Below are 15,023 nucleotides of genomic sequence, written 5' to 3'. Positions count from 1 at the left end.
TGATGCATATGATAATAGTAATTAAATGATAAAGTAATTACAAAGTAATTCAATTTATTTTATTTGCAGAACATCAACTTAATAAAAAAATACATCAAAATAACTGCTTCCATAATCAAATAACTGTGAACTAGACCATTTCAACAAAGACTGCTTTTTCTGCTTGTCTGTGTGTATGAATAGCACAGTTTAGTTTAATACAAACATAATCAAATATGCATGACGGGCATTTTCGCGTGGGTTGCCTGCGGGTGCTCCGGTTTCCCCCACAGTCCAAATACATGCGCTATAGGTGAATTGAATAAACTAAATTGGCTGTAGTTTATAAGTGTGAATGACTGTGTATGGATGTTTCCCAGTACTGGGTTGCACCTGGAAGGGCATCCGCTGTGTAAAACATATGCTGGATAAATTAAAATGATAACTGGAATAAAGTCACTCATTCATTTTCTTTTTGGCTTAGTCCCTTTTTTAATCTGAGGTCGCCATAGCGGAATGAACCTCCATCTTATCCAGCATATGTTTTACGCAGCTGATGCCCTTCCAGCTGCAACCAATCCCTAGGAAACACCCATACAAACTCATTCACACACATACACTACGGCCAATTTAGTTTATTCAATTCACCTATAGCGCATGTCTTTGGACCTGTGGGGGAAACCGGAGCACCCGGAGGAAACCCAGGAGAACACTGGGAGAACATGCAAACTCCATACTGAAACGCCAACTGACCCAGCCAAGGTTCAAACCAGCGACCTTCTTGCTGTGAGGCCACAGCACTACCTACTGCGCCACCGCGTCGCCCCGGAATAAAGACATATAGCGGAAAAAATGAATTCCCAAAGAATCTGTAGGTGTAATTATAAGATGTCAAATAATATAAATTTCATGATTTAAGTTAATTAATTATTATGCTTTTGATGACAAAATGTATTTATCATTAAAATGAAAATATGGAATGATAATAATAAAAAAACTGAAAAATTTAGAAAAAAAAAAAAAAAAACATTAATTCGTTCATTTTCTTTTCGGCTATTGTAGGATAAATGTATCCTACAATAGAAGTCAATGGTTGCCAGTTTATCTTTATCTTTCAGAAAGAAACTCAAGAAACTCAAAGGATTGGAACCAACTGAGGGTGTAAACAGTGAGTTAATTTTTGTTAAAATAAAATAAAATAAAAATTACATTAAATTAAATCAGTATCCATAGGGTCCTATAGGGATGTGTGATTGTGATAAAAAATTATATCAATATTTCTGGAACAAATATGGACAAAAAAAATTGTTCATGTCATCAAATTCTTGTCTTAACACTAGAAGTCCAAACATCAAGTACAAAAACACAATGCAAAAAAGACAGAAGTTCACTGACATGACACAATGTTTACAGCATTAGTTACTGTAGCAGCACTAAACAAATTAAATAACAAAATTAGACACATACTCTTCTTCATTTATTAATTTTCCTTTGTCATAGTCCCTTTTTTCATCAGGGGTCACCACAACAGAATAACCGCCAACTTATTCAGCATGTTTTACGCAGCGGATGCCCTTTCAGCTGCAACCCAGTACAGGGAAACATACACACTCATTCACACACATACACTACATCCAATTTAGTTTATTCAATTCACCTACACCGCATGTCTTAGGACTGTGGGAGAAACCGGAGCACCCAGAGGAAACTCACGCCAACACGGGAAGAACATGCAAACTCCACACAGAAATGCCAACTGAGCTAGGATGCGAGGTGACAGTGCTCACCATTGAGCCAAAGTGTCACCCACAGATATTCTTTTCATGCAAAAAGAAACATATAGCTACCTTTTTATTATAGTCTCACACCACAAACCTCTTTAAAGGTCTTGAAATATCAGCTTTTTCCATCGGTCCCATAAATCATTGACTAGTTTGCGTAAGCGCGCCATTAATTCATAAATAAAGTGTGTCTCAGCTGCATATTATATTGCTGCAGACTGAACCTGTAAAGCTCCTACCACCTGGAGGACTGAGAAGCGCTTCTCTGGATTGAGAATTTACTCTGTTATGCAAGACCATGAGCTGACTATAATACTACACACACACACACACACACAAACACACAAACAACCCAAACACATCGATTCTGTCCCAAAACCTACGTAGGCAGCATTTTAAGAGTTTCAAAAAGTTGGCAGCCTGATTATGAAGCTTTATTTCATCCAAATTGTAAAATGCAGCACTGTGTATGCATCCTTCATAGAGATTGCAATGCCAGAATGCGGCAGGCTGTTTGAAATAATGTTTCCAAGAAGGCGGAGTGAGAGAAACTGCAAAGTAGCTCACTTAGCATTGGAACAGAGCCATAGTTTAATTGTAAATCTTTTTTTTTTATGTGCTGTAAAAGAGTGATCTGTCAAAACTAAAGCAAGACTTTGATTCTGAGAGAGAAGAGGCTTTCATAAGTCTGCGTATTTCAGACTGTATGGAGCAGGATTTTAATTTCACTAAGAGATGAGAAAAGGTCCCTCGCGCAATTAGAGAAATAGAAAATAAATGGCTTTTGAGGACACGACATGACATTTAGCTCAGATGAATATGAATTTCTGGCTTTTCCGTGTTTTTTGGCAAAAAGCCAAAGTAGAAGTTTCAGAGATTTGAGTCGATGTTGTTTAAATGATAAACTAAAGGGAATAAATAAGTTGAGGTATTTTACATTGCACAAATATTTCACAATGTTGCTCTTTTGCTTTACTCAAATAAATTCAGTTTATTCAAATCATAAGCAAATATCCAACACAGAATAATACCATAATGGCGTGGAATGAATCTCAGCAGGCACACAACATCGTAAGACATTAACACTGGGTTAAATTTAGGTCACCAGCATCTAAGTAGATTACTTTGACGCCCAATAATGACATCAAAGGATGTTGATATTTGGTTGATTTTAGTTTGCGTTGGAGAGGTGACCAAAATCCAACAGAGCCAACATCTTAAACCAACGTCATATTGATGTCAAATACTGACATTTATTTGTCAGGTATGGCAACCAAAATCCAACATCTGATAGACATCATCAAAACCCAACGTCTGGTAGATGTAATATTGGTAATGTCTACACAGCGTCAAGCTGAACATCATTTGACGTTGATATTTTGTTGTTTTTAGGTTGCATTGTAAAGTAGCCAAAATGCAACGTCTGTCCGACATTGGACATTGACGTGGGCCTAACGTTGATTTCTGATGTTAACCCGATTTTTACTTCCAAACAAAAATGCAACGTCCCATGACATTAAGGTACAACATCAATCTGACGTCATGTTGAAGCCCTGTGCCTGCTGGGATGTGTCTGGTACCTTGAGATTTATAGATTTTTGAATATTGTTTAAATTTATAAGTAAACCAACTAATAAAGAAATATTTACATAATACTAGAGAACTAAATATATATTTCATTATAATACATTTAGCTGCTACTACTACTACTACTACTACTACTACTAATAATAATAATAATAATAATAGGGAACAAACAGATTTGGAGTCTGTTTATTTATTTATCCATTCAATGAAAGAAAGAAATATAATAATTTTAAATTATTGCTGTTTGCTTTTTTAAAAAATGCAGTTTACTCAAACAATACAGTAAAGCATTTTTAAATATTACCATAAAGGCCTAAAATGAGCGTGTAACTGGTTCTTTGAAAGGGTTTTCTGGTTCTTATTTAAATTCAATAAAATAAATAATTAAATGAAATTAAAAAATGTAATATTGACTAATGTCCGTAAAAAAATTGATAAAGAAAATAGACATAATATAACTGTACTAAAACGTATTTCATTATAATCAATGTATATAGAAAGCTGAATATAGATTGTTATTATTATTATTATTATTAATAATAATAATAATAATAATAATTTCAATATTATTATCTCTTCTAAATGTATTATTGTTATTATTATAATTATAATAATAATAATTATTATTATTATTAATAATCGTAATCATCATCAATAATAATAATAATAACAATAATAATAATTTCAATATTGTTATCTTTTATACATTAATAATAATAATAATAATAATAATAATAATAACAACAACAACTTCAATTTTATTATCTTTTATAAAGTATAAATAATAATAATAATAATAATAATAATAATAATAATACAACAACAACATTTTCAATATTATTATCATCTTTTATGAATTATTATTATTATTGCTGTAAATTTGCAAAAACATTTATATTTTTTTGCCCTCAAATGTTAAACCTTTTATTAAACTGTGATTTTTATTCACATTTAGTGTTTGGCATAATTATTTCAAATAGAACATTTTCATAAACTGTAATAATGAATGATTTGTTTAATAAATGTACTAGAATTAATATATAATTTCAGTAGTTTGCTAGGAAGTGTTTTGGAGAGTATAAAATCAGATATGTACTGTGCTTTAATACCATTCTTCCTTCATTAATTTTCTTTTGGCTCAGTTCCTTATTTATTAGAGGATCGCCATAGCGGAATGAACCACCAACTATTCCGGCATAGGTTTTACACAACGGATGCCCTTCTAGCTGCAACCCATTTCTGGGAAACACCCATACACTCAAATTTACAGACGCACTCATACACTAGTCAATTTTGTTTACCTAATTCGCTTATACTGCATGTTTTGGGGACAGTGGGGGAAACCACAGCACCTGGAGAACATGCAAACTCCACACAGAAATGCCAACTGGCCCAGCCGGGATTCGAACCAGCGACCTTCTTACTGTGAGGTGAGCCATCATTCTGCCCCACATAATACCATTCTGCTGAATGCAATCCACTTTTTACATCATAACACACTAATGCAAGGTCACAGATGGAGACATTGTCTTTGGTCTTCCAGAGCGAATGACACTAACCCTGAACTGTCAATAAAGAAGTAGTCATTATAGTGAAGCAAGCAAAGGAAACACTTGTCAAGATTTACACCTTTAAATTCTACCATAAAGAGAGCACCTGACAGCAGTTCTCTTATTAAGGATGAAATGTATTATCTGAAAAACGACTGTTACTGTCAGGAGCATATATATATATTCTGTAGGAGCTGAGAGGTAAAGCAAGGGATATGTTCATTATAGATAAATCAAATCCACTGGAAGGGTTACCGCTTCCCTGAATATTTAATCTGAACTCCTACTGTATGTCGAATAGGCATGTGCCGGTATCACATTTTCATGCTGCGATTAATTGATTGAGCTTTTATCACGGTATACGGTATTATCACGATATTGTAATTTTACTAGAGAAACAGGTAAAATAACACAAAAAACTTCAGTTTCGTCAACTTAGTAACTTTAATAACTTTTTAATTAACTAAAAGTACTTCAAACATTTAAATACAAATAAATATAAATAAAACAATACACAATGTGCAATTATATCAAAGTGAATGTGCAAAGGGAAACCGTCTTCGATCAGCAATAGTGGAATGAACTGCCAACTATTCCAGCATGTTTTATGCAGCAGATGCCTTTCCAGCCACAACCCAATATTGGAAATCACCCATACACACTCATTCACACACACTCATACACTACAGTCAATTTAGCTTATTCAATACACTATTCACTCAGCCTATATTCAATAATAAACATAACAAAAACTGCCTGCTAATGCATGGGTAAATCTTCAAAGGGAACAGTGTTACATTTTAACCTTTCACCTCATCCTGCTTGCTGTTTCACTATCTAAACAATGAAAATATAATATAAGTCAAATTTGTTTCATTTTGATATTTGATTTACACTGTCTCTTTTGCAGAATATCAGTTTTAATAACCAATAATGGCCATTATAACAGTATAACGTACATTAAATTTAAACGATAAAGGTAAGCAATCAGTCAATGTGCAGAATCAGTGTATGTGGTTACATAAATTAATATATTAGCTTATCTTCGCACTTAGCCAAAACAGTTAACTGAGAACAAGTGATTCAAAAGACATAAGAATTGTTAGATAGAGACAACAAGATGAATTCAATATCACGTTTAACAACTATAGTGAGATGAGATCACCCAGCAGATGAACTGTCTGACATGTACTATCCTCTCACCTGGGGTTTATGCTCACCCGCTGAACTAGTGGCTGCAGCTCTGGGCAGAGAGTGTGTGGTCACGTGATTTGCGTTTTTAGCCGTGTACTAGAATGAACAGAGAACTTTTCAGAATCGCTAAATGAAACGCCGGTGTATTTCCCGCGATTTCTCTGCGCCTCCCTTGTGTTTCTTCTTTCTGACTCTCGACTATTTTGACAAATACACACAGACGACGCACGCTCACACGAGTCCAAAATATGAGTTTGTGATTGGGCCAGCCCAATGTCAATACCGAAAAGAGCCAATGGGCTGCACAGTGTCACATGGACCGGCCCGGTCTGTCTGTCCGGGAAAAAAAGCATCTACTTTCAGAGAGTCACAGATCACAGCAGCGTCAATCAATAAGGCAGAAAAAAACGATAGGCTGCTAAGCCTTTTATGGGCCGATCAAATCATAAGACGATGATCAGCCCGGCCCAAAAAGTACGTCGGCCCACCGGGAAAGTGCCCGGTTTGCCAGATGGCCAGCCCGCCCCTGCGTGTGAGGATTATAGCGCGGTGGCAGCGGCGGCACACAGGGCTTCTACATGTGGGGATTGTTTACATCAGAGTGCGCATCAGTTCTGCGCAGCATATACGCAGTGTTTCTTCAAGCGGTTGATGGAAAATAAGCTAAGGCGCGTTCTAAGAATATAAATTCGGATCTATTATTTTTCACGGTATTTTGAAGCGCCCGCGATAACAATATCGTGCATATTCATTACCGTGATTTATTGCATTACCGAATACCGGCACAAGCCTAATGTCGAAGAATACTAAACAGTATAACGTTATATTTACAGACTTTACACTGACTCTACCACAGGTAAAGAGTGTTTTTGCAATGATGTTTCAGGCTTTATTTCCTAACACTTTTCTGGGACACTTTTCATAACAGCAAAGAATTTTTTTTCAGTACACTATTGTCAAGTAAATATACAATTTTTCTGAAGTGTATATATGCCCATTTTTGTTTACAGGAAAATCTAAGGCAGGAATTTTCTACATCAGGGATTGAATTGTGTTTTTTTTTTATTGGTGGATCTCCTGTGCACTGTGAAAAAATAAAACCTGTAAAATTTATGGTAAAAAAAATGGCAGCTGTTGTTGCCAGAATTTAACCATTAAAAATACGGTATGAACATTAAATTAATTACCGGTATGTTTATTAACTCTTAAAACTAAAAAAGTACCATAGTAATGTCAACAAAAATTGTGCAGGGAATTCTGCGAAAAGTGTACACTACCGGTCAAAGGTTTGGGGTCAGTAGGATTTTTAAATGTTTTAAAATAAGCTTCTCCAGCTCACCAAGGCTGCATTCATTTAATAAAAAAATACAGTACAAATTATTGTTGCAAAATGTTATTGCACTATAAAATAACAATTCAAAAGTAGTTTACCTTTTAATTTAATAATTTATTAAAGTGATTTTAAAGATGATGTTCCAGCTTCATTTCTCCAGTCTTCAGAGTCACATGATTCTTCAGAAATCACTTTAATATTAATTATTATTAATGTAACATTATAGTAATAGTAATAAAAGCAATAACAACTGGAGCAATTTCATTTGAAACTACATACAATAAGAAAGCAGTTATTGAAAATTTGTATAAATATTTAACTTTTTTTTTTTACTTTTAGTAAATGCTGCCTTTATGAACAGAATAAATTTTTGAAAAAAAAATGACCCCAAACTTCCAAACTTGACCGGTAGTGTTTATTCCTTACATACAGAAACTCACTGTCAACTAGGATACAAAATTTGTGTAATTGACAAGTTGCCCTGCCCTCGTGCCCTTAAACACATCATCAGACAAGAAGTATTGTTGAATATTTAAAAGTAAACAAAAAACACGAATGAATCAAAACTATATGCTAATTAACAGGATCTTATTTTGTGATCCCCTGCTAAAAAGTAAAAAACGGTTCTCAATCTCGGGCCTGGAGGTCCGGTGTCCTGCAGATTTTAACTCCAATCCCAATCAGACACACCTGGGCTAGCTAATCAAGTTAAGCTGCGATTACACTGGACTTTTCTCCCCATTGACTTTCATTCATTCGACTTCCATTCATCAGACCGGAAACGCAAGCTCGTGTGACAAGTTTTGCAATTTACTGCATTGGAAAGTTCAAGCTTGGTGAACTCTGACCTGCGAAATCACATCACATGATTGCGTGAGAAAATCGAGACTCAAAACATGACCTCTCTGGACAGGAATTTAAAACATGGACCAATCACTCACTTTTTTTTTAAAGTCTAATCATTTTGTTTAATCCCGCCCCTTTTCGCAGCACCATACAACAAAATTTCGCAACAGAAACTCTAATGTGACCGCAGCATAGAAACATCCTTGCAGGTGTGTTGAGGCAAGTTGGAGATAAAATCTGCACCGGACCTCCAGGACTGAGTTTGAGAACCCCTGATCTACAGCAGTGAATTTTATTATGGGATATTGATCTCTCTTTTGATGTTGAAAATCCAACTGTGCAATAAATAAAATTAATTGTATTGGCATTTTGGTAGTTTGAAACTATTCATTGCATAAGAAATATGCAGAAATCTGGCAGTTTATTACCAGGTTCGCTACTGTAATTTACTTCACCAATAAATATATAGACAATTTATCAGTTCAAACTATTAATAATGTCAATAAATGTCTTTTTTTTTCCCCCAACACAAAAAGTAGTGTGAAAAGTATTTGATTGTTGTGGAAAGATTACGGTCCGATAATGAAAAATTCATTCATTTTCCTTCAGCTTAGTCCCTATTCCAGAGGTCGCCACAGCAGAATAAATCGCCAACTATTCCAGCATATGTTTTAAGCACCGGAAGCCCTTCCAACCGCAACCCAGAACTGGGAAACACCCACACTCTCATTCACACACACTCATACACTACGGCCAATTTAGTTTTTCTAATTCACCTATAGCGCATCTTTGGACTGTGGGGGAAACCGGAGCTACCAGAGGAAGCCCACGCCAACACACACTGAAAAAAAATTATTCAAAGATGATTCCTTGGATTTACTCTTTTTTTTTTACGTTAAGTGGTTGTAAAAAATTTAATTAGGCTGAATTTAAACAAACAAATTAAGTTGAACATTGCTCAATTTAATTTGTTTCTTTAAATTCAACACAAATAAATTGTTTGCAACACTTTTGCATGCAACACTTTTTTTCAGTGCAGAATTCAAATAATAAATAATAAATAAAATAATTGAATAACAAAACTAGAAAAAAAGCATGAATTAATACAGAAAGTGTAATAAATATTAAAATATTCAATATAAAAATTAAACAAAAAAAATAAGATTATAAAGGGAAAGTTCACCCAAAACTGAAACTTCTGTTAATTTATTGTACAGGCTCACCATTTGTTTTAATTTCTTCCGTTTATTTACGGTTGTGAATTGCATTATGGGATGTTAATTTATGCTCTGTCAACTTTTGATGTTGTTTTTAATGCTTAAAAATTTCAACTCTACGGTTTGACAGTGGCTTTTATTGATATTTTAGTAATTGGAAATCATAAAGAAATAATAAATGGATAGATAGTTTGTAAAATAACAGAAAATGTATTGGCAGTTTATTACAAGGTTTTTTGTACCGCAACACCAACCCAGACAATATTTCACTTTAAACTACTAAAAAAGTAACTTTAATTTGATGGAAGAAAGTTTAAGGTCCCATAATGCAATTCGAAAGCATAAATAAATGGAGAAATATATACGAAATACAAACATAAATAACAAAATACAGAAAATTGCTAATTTACTGAAATGTTTTAACAGTGTAGAAATTGAATTCCATACTAAGCAAGTCAATGGGTTTCCTTCAAAATACTTTCTTTTGTGTTCAGCAGAAAAAACGTAGAAACTCATGAAGGTTAAAAAGACTTTAAGTTTTGAAATAGATGAGTAAACTTTCAATTTTGGCTGAACTATTCCTTTAAATGTCAGCATATTTATATAAGAGTCTTAAATGTGCAAGATTTCCAGCAAAATACTTTTTCTATTTCCCCTGCACTTAAAAGAATCCAATGTTTTCTTCCCTACTCAGAACAGCTGATTCAATATTTAGTCTATGAAGACACACACACACACAACTGATTCAAGGTCTCAGGACGCTTTTTGATTCTCACGGAGAACTCAAAACTTTCCTAAGAGCACAACGATGATGAAGAGCTCCCCCTACAGCATGAGCCGGGATACACACATGTCCTTCTTTAACATTGAAGAAAAACCTGCTTCTCAACAGCTCATGCATACATATCAGCACAACGACATTAAAATATTTCCTTCTGATCTCAGAATATTCAGCGATGACGTGTGCATGATGATGGGTATTTTAAAGCATTTCATGTATTGCACGATTGATGTTGTTTTTAAAAGAGCTAAAAAGTGCTATTCTGTTTTAAAAGCACAGCTAGGGTCGAACACAGGTTGAGTCGAAACTCATTTATGATTTTAGAAAAAAATAAAATAAAATCAATCTGACAATGAAGGCACAATTCAGAGCATCACTATTTTATGTGAACTTCTAGGTGTCTTCTTCATGCAGTGACTCACACGAGAGGAAATTATCATTATAAATACATAACTGTTGAGTTTTTGTATTCTTTTTGCAATATAAATCAAAAGTAGAAACATTCAAAACAGCACAACAAGAACAAGAATATCAGGGCAAATATTTTCACCACTAAAAAGAGAGCAAAGAGGTTGAATAACTTTAAAAAATAATATTGAATAATATTCTTAATCATATATTGCCAATCATGCATATATACAGTTGAAGTCAGAATTATTCGCCCCCTGAATTATTAGTCCCCGTTTTTTTTTCCTAATTTCTGTTTAACAAAGAGAAGATTTTTTACAACACATTTCTAAACAGTTTTAATAACTCATTTCTAATAACTGATTTATTTTATCTCTGCCATGATGACAGTAAATAATATTTTAATAGATGTTTTTCAAGACACTTCTATACAGCTTAAAGTGACATTTAAAGTCTTAACTAGGTTAATTAGGTTAACTAGGCAGGTTAGGGTAATTAGGCAAGTTATTTTATAACAATGTTTTGTTCTGTAGACAGTTGAAAAAATATATAGCTTACAGGGGCTAATAAATTTGACCTTAAAATGTGTTTTAAAAAATAAAAAAAACAGATTTTATTCTAGCCTAAATAAAACAAATAATACTTTGTCCAGAAGAAAAAAATATTATCAGACATACTGATAAATACTGAAATGCTGAAAATTCCCTTGCTCTGTTAAACATCATTTGGGAAATATTTTAAAAAATTCAAAGGGGGGCTAATAATAACTGTCCATAAATGGAAAATTGTCAAATTATTAGATTTGGGTTTGAGTAAAATGGTAATTTTATTTATTTATTTATTTTATTTGCTGTAGTCTGATAGCATACAGTATAATCCAAAATCAAATACAAACATTGTCATTTCCTTTTTAATTTTCTTCAGAAAAGTACAATTGTTCAGAATAACTAATGTTTTCATTTGTTGTGACAGAAAATCTGGAATATGGCAACAAAAAACTCTTCTAAAGTTAAAAGCACTATTAAAAATATTGGCATCATATTGTCTAAAAATGAATGTAAAAATGTATGAAAAATAAATATTTTATGCAAAACTCCTCTAAATGACAACATTTTTATTTTCAGTTCATTTCTTCATCCATTTTCTTTCGGCTTACTCCCTTTAGTCATCAGGGGTCGCCACAGCGGAATGAACCGTCAACTTATCAAGCATTTGTTTTACACAGTGGATGCCCTTCCAGCAGCAACACAGTACTGAGAAACACCCATAAGCTATCACATTCACACACACACACGCACACACGCACACACACTATGGCCAATTTAGTTTATTCAATTCACCTATAGCGCATGTCTTTGGGCTGTGGGGGAAACCAGAGCACCTGGAGAAAACCCACGCTAACACTGGGAGAACATGCAAACTCCACACAGAAATGCCAATTGGCCCAGCCATGGCTCAAACTAGTGACTTTCTGGCTGTGCGGTGACAGTGCTAACCACTGAGTCACCGTGTTGCCCTATTTTCAATTATTACATATGAAATATTAGTAGTCAGTACAGTAATTTAAAAAATAGAAAAATGCTTTACACAAACACAACTATAAATCATAATATCAAATTAATATTCAAACACCAATAAAAATAAATAAAACTAATATATAATTTGAATTTATTTATTTATTTAACTTTAATAAAACCTAAACATTATAGTAAACTTAAATTACGTATACATCAAGTTCATTCATTAATTCACTCATTTTCTTTTCGGCTTAGTCCCTTTATTAATCTGGGGTCACCACAGCGGAATGAACCGCCAACTTATCCAGCAAATGTTTTACGCAGCGGATGCCCTTCTAGCTGCAACCCATCACTGGGAAATGTACACCAAGTTATCTAACGTTAAGTTCCAACACCAGTAAAACTCGTAAGAGCACATTGGAACGATTCAACCCAAATCGCCATTCCTGATTCCTGACTGTCCAATATCTAAACATCAGGCAAGACCCACAACCCAATAAATCCATCAGTCGAACCACTTCATACATCAATATCTTCACGCATGAACTCTCGCCTCATTCAGGTGTTCACAGACTTTCCTTGAGTCAACGAGCAAGTGATGCTGTCTCCTCCTCAGAACATGCATGAGTCAGAGAAGAGAGAAATAAGGTAGAAATAACTCACTGAATCTCAGTCTGAAGCTCTCTCCATGTCCCGGGTCTGTCGTGCAGGGATGTTTGTGATGAGTTTCAGCAGTCGCTCACAGTAAACGCGCATCTGTGTGCAGGACGAGGCACACGCACAGTAATCTGACCTTCTGAATACAGACCGAACCACCGAGACAGGGGGAGCGATGGATCATACCAAAGCAGTTATGATGACACATGCAGTGAATGAATGTTTCTTTCAACCAGGAGGTCAGTAGTTTATATTTTTCAAAACAAATAAATAATAATACATTTTGTCAGTTTAGATGTTTAGACTGACGGAATCATTTGATGTCTTTTATAAAAATCCTTTATATTTTAAAATATAAATATTTTATAAAATACTATTTTAGGAATGTTAGTGCAGCACCAAAACATGAGCATATTGTCACTTTAAATCGTTATTCTTTGTATCTATCCATTATGTTTCCCACATTTGGCATCAATAACTTCAATCATGTAAAATATAATCAAATTTAGTATGATAACTCCAGAACAGGTCAGAATGCTGTTTCATTTTTGCAAACTCGGTTGTAGTGGGCCGGTGTCCTGCATAGTTCCAACACCAATAAGACACACTTGAACCAGCTAATCAAGCTCTTTGGCTGTTTCTTAATTCCAAGAACGCAGAGAATGGACTTGCGTTCTTGTGGAGACCGATCTTGCCAGGTCACCTCAGATGAACAAACTCGGGAGACCGCGAGAAGAACGCGTCCTGTGAGAAATGTTGCTGACCTGCTGGTAAACATACTGTTTGTACATCTGTTTGTCTTTTTAAACCTGAACAGACCTCAGTCGGTTTTATCTGTTTCTCTGCATTTAAGCCTAATAATCACAAAATTATCACAAAAAATACGTCTATATGGCATATGTTGTTTTTTACGGGAACAATATCTTTAAAAATGTAAATTGGTCATTACCTCTTTTTTTTTGTTAAAAATAAGGCTAAAGAAATATCTTTTAAATTACTTCATAGAGTTTATCCTACAAAAATATTTCTACAAATTTTTTAGAATTGTTAGAATGCTGTTTTTGTGAAAGCTTTAATGAAACTATTTTACATTTATTTTGGTCTTGCCAATATACTGCGACTTTTTGAAGCTTACAACAAAATTTTGCAAGCTTAAACTCTAGTGTGACTGCGGCATAGTTTCTAGTAGTCTTGAATGCCTTAAGTTGGATCCGGTTTGTTTAATTAGAATTAGAACAAAACTGTGGAGACCTGCAGCCCTTCAGGAATCAAGTTTGAGACCTGTGTGTTCAGTGAATGACAATTAAACATTTTTGACAGGTATTTTGATATTTTAAACAGTAAAATATGTAAGGGAATATGTCACTCACTTGGTTCTCAGATTTTTTTTTCTTTATTAAAAACAAGTGACAAATGTCCAAACCCTGTTATTGTCCTTGTCCTCAGCCCAATTGAACCTACAGATTTAATAGTCTTGTTATGCTAAAAACTGTTATTTAGAAAAACAAACTTCAGAAATAGTAAGTTTAAGTTGTTATCATTCACATGAATTGATTAAAACATGAAATTATAAATAAATTCTACAAATAAATGTTACAAATATTTAATACAAATAAATTTACAAGTGTCCCCATGTTTTGATCAGTTCTGACACATTTACATTAAATTTAACATAAATTGCGTGCAACGCATCTTTAAAGCTACGATTCGGAGGTGACATCATTTGATGGAGAAGAAGCTGACTAATCAAGGATGCGTTCTATCAATGGATTGTTTAAATTTATGGTTGTTTTTGTATGATTTTTTTTTTATTTTTGAGGACAACAAGCTTAAGTCAGGCTCTGGCACAAGTGAAAATGTATGTTTCCGGTGGAATGTCTCATATGCACTTTATTACTCCATGCAAATAAAACTGCTTTTTGTCAGTTTGTTTTAATGCAGAGAACTAAATTGATCATCAAAATTCATGATCATGAGCTCTCACACATAATAACGTAATGCACAGTAAGGCAACATAACGATATATAAAACTCTAATTACAATAATTATAAAACCTAAATTTTTCAGAATTTATCTCATTTAATGTTTCATTTTGTAATTTCATTCATTTTCTTTTCGGCTTAGTCCCTTTATTAATCCAGGGTCGCCACAGTGGAATGAACCGACAACTTAT

The 15,023-nt window shown here is 33.9% G+C and overlaps 1 protein-coding gene across 1 annotated transcript in view; it reads right to left on the bottom strand.

Annotated features, from left to right (window-relative positions):
- The window catches only part of oxr1a (oxidation resistance 1a), a 305,739-nt gene extending 292,781 nt beyond the window's left edge, over positions 1-12,958 (bottom strand). Inside the window, exon 1 of the mRNA XM_056474694.1 lies at positions 12,857-12,958. The gene's annotated coding sequence lies outside the window, so the exon portion shown is untranslated. The remainder of the gene's footprint in view (positions 1-12,856) is intronic.
- Between the last annotated feature and the right edge of the window lie 2,065 nt (positions 12,959-15,023).

This window comes from Danio aesculapii, chromosome 16 (assembly GCF_903798145.1).
Source record: "Danio aesculapii chromosome 16, fDanAes4.1, whole genome shotgun sequence".
NCBI lineage: Eukaryota > Metazoa > Chordata > Actinopteri > Cypriniformes > Danionidae > Danio > Danio aesculapii.
This window is presented reverse-complemented; position numbering and strand designations above follow the sequence as displayed.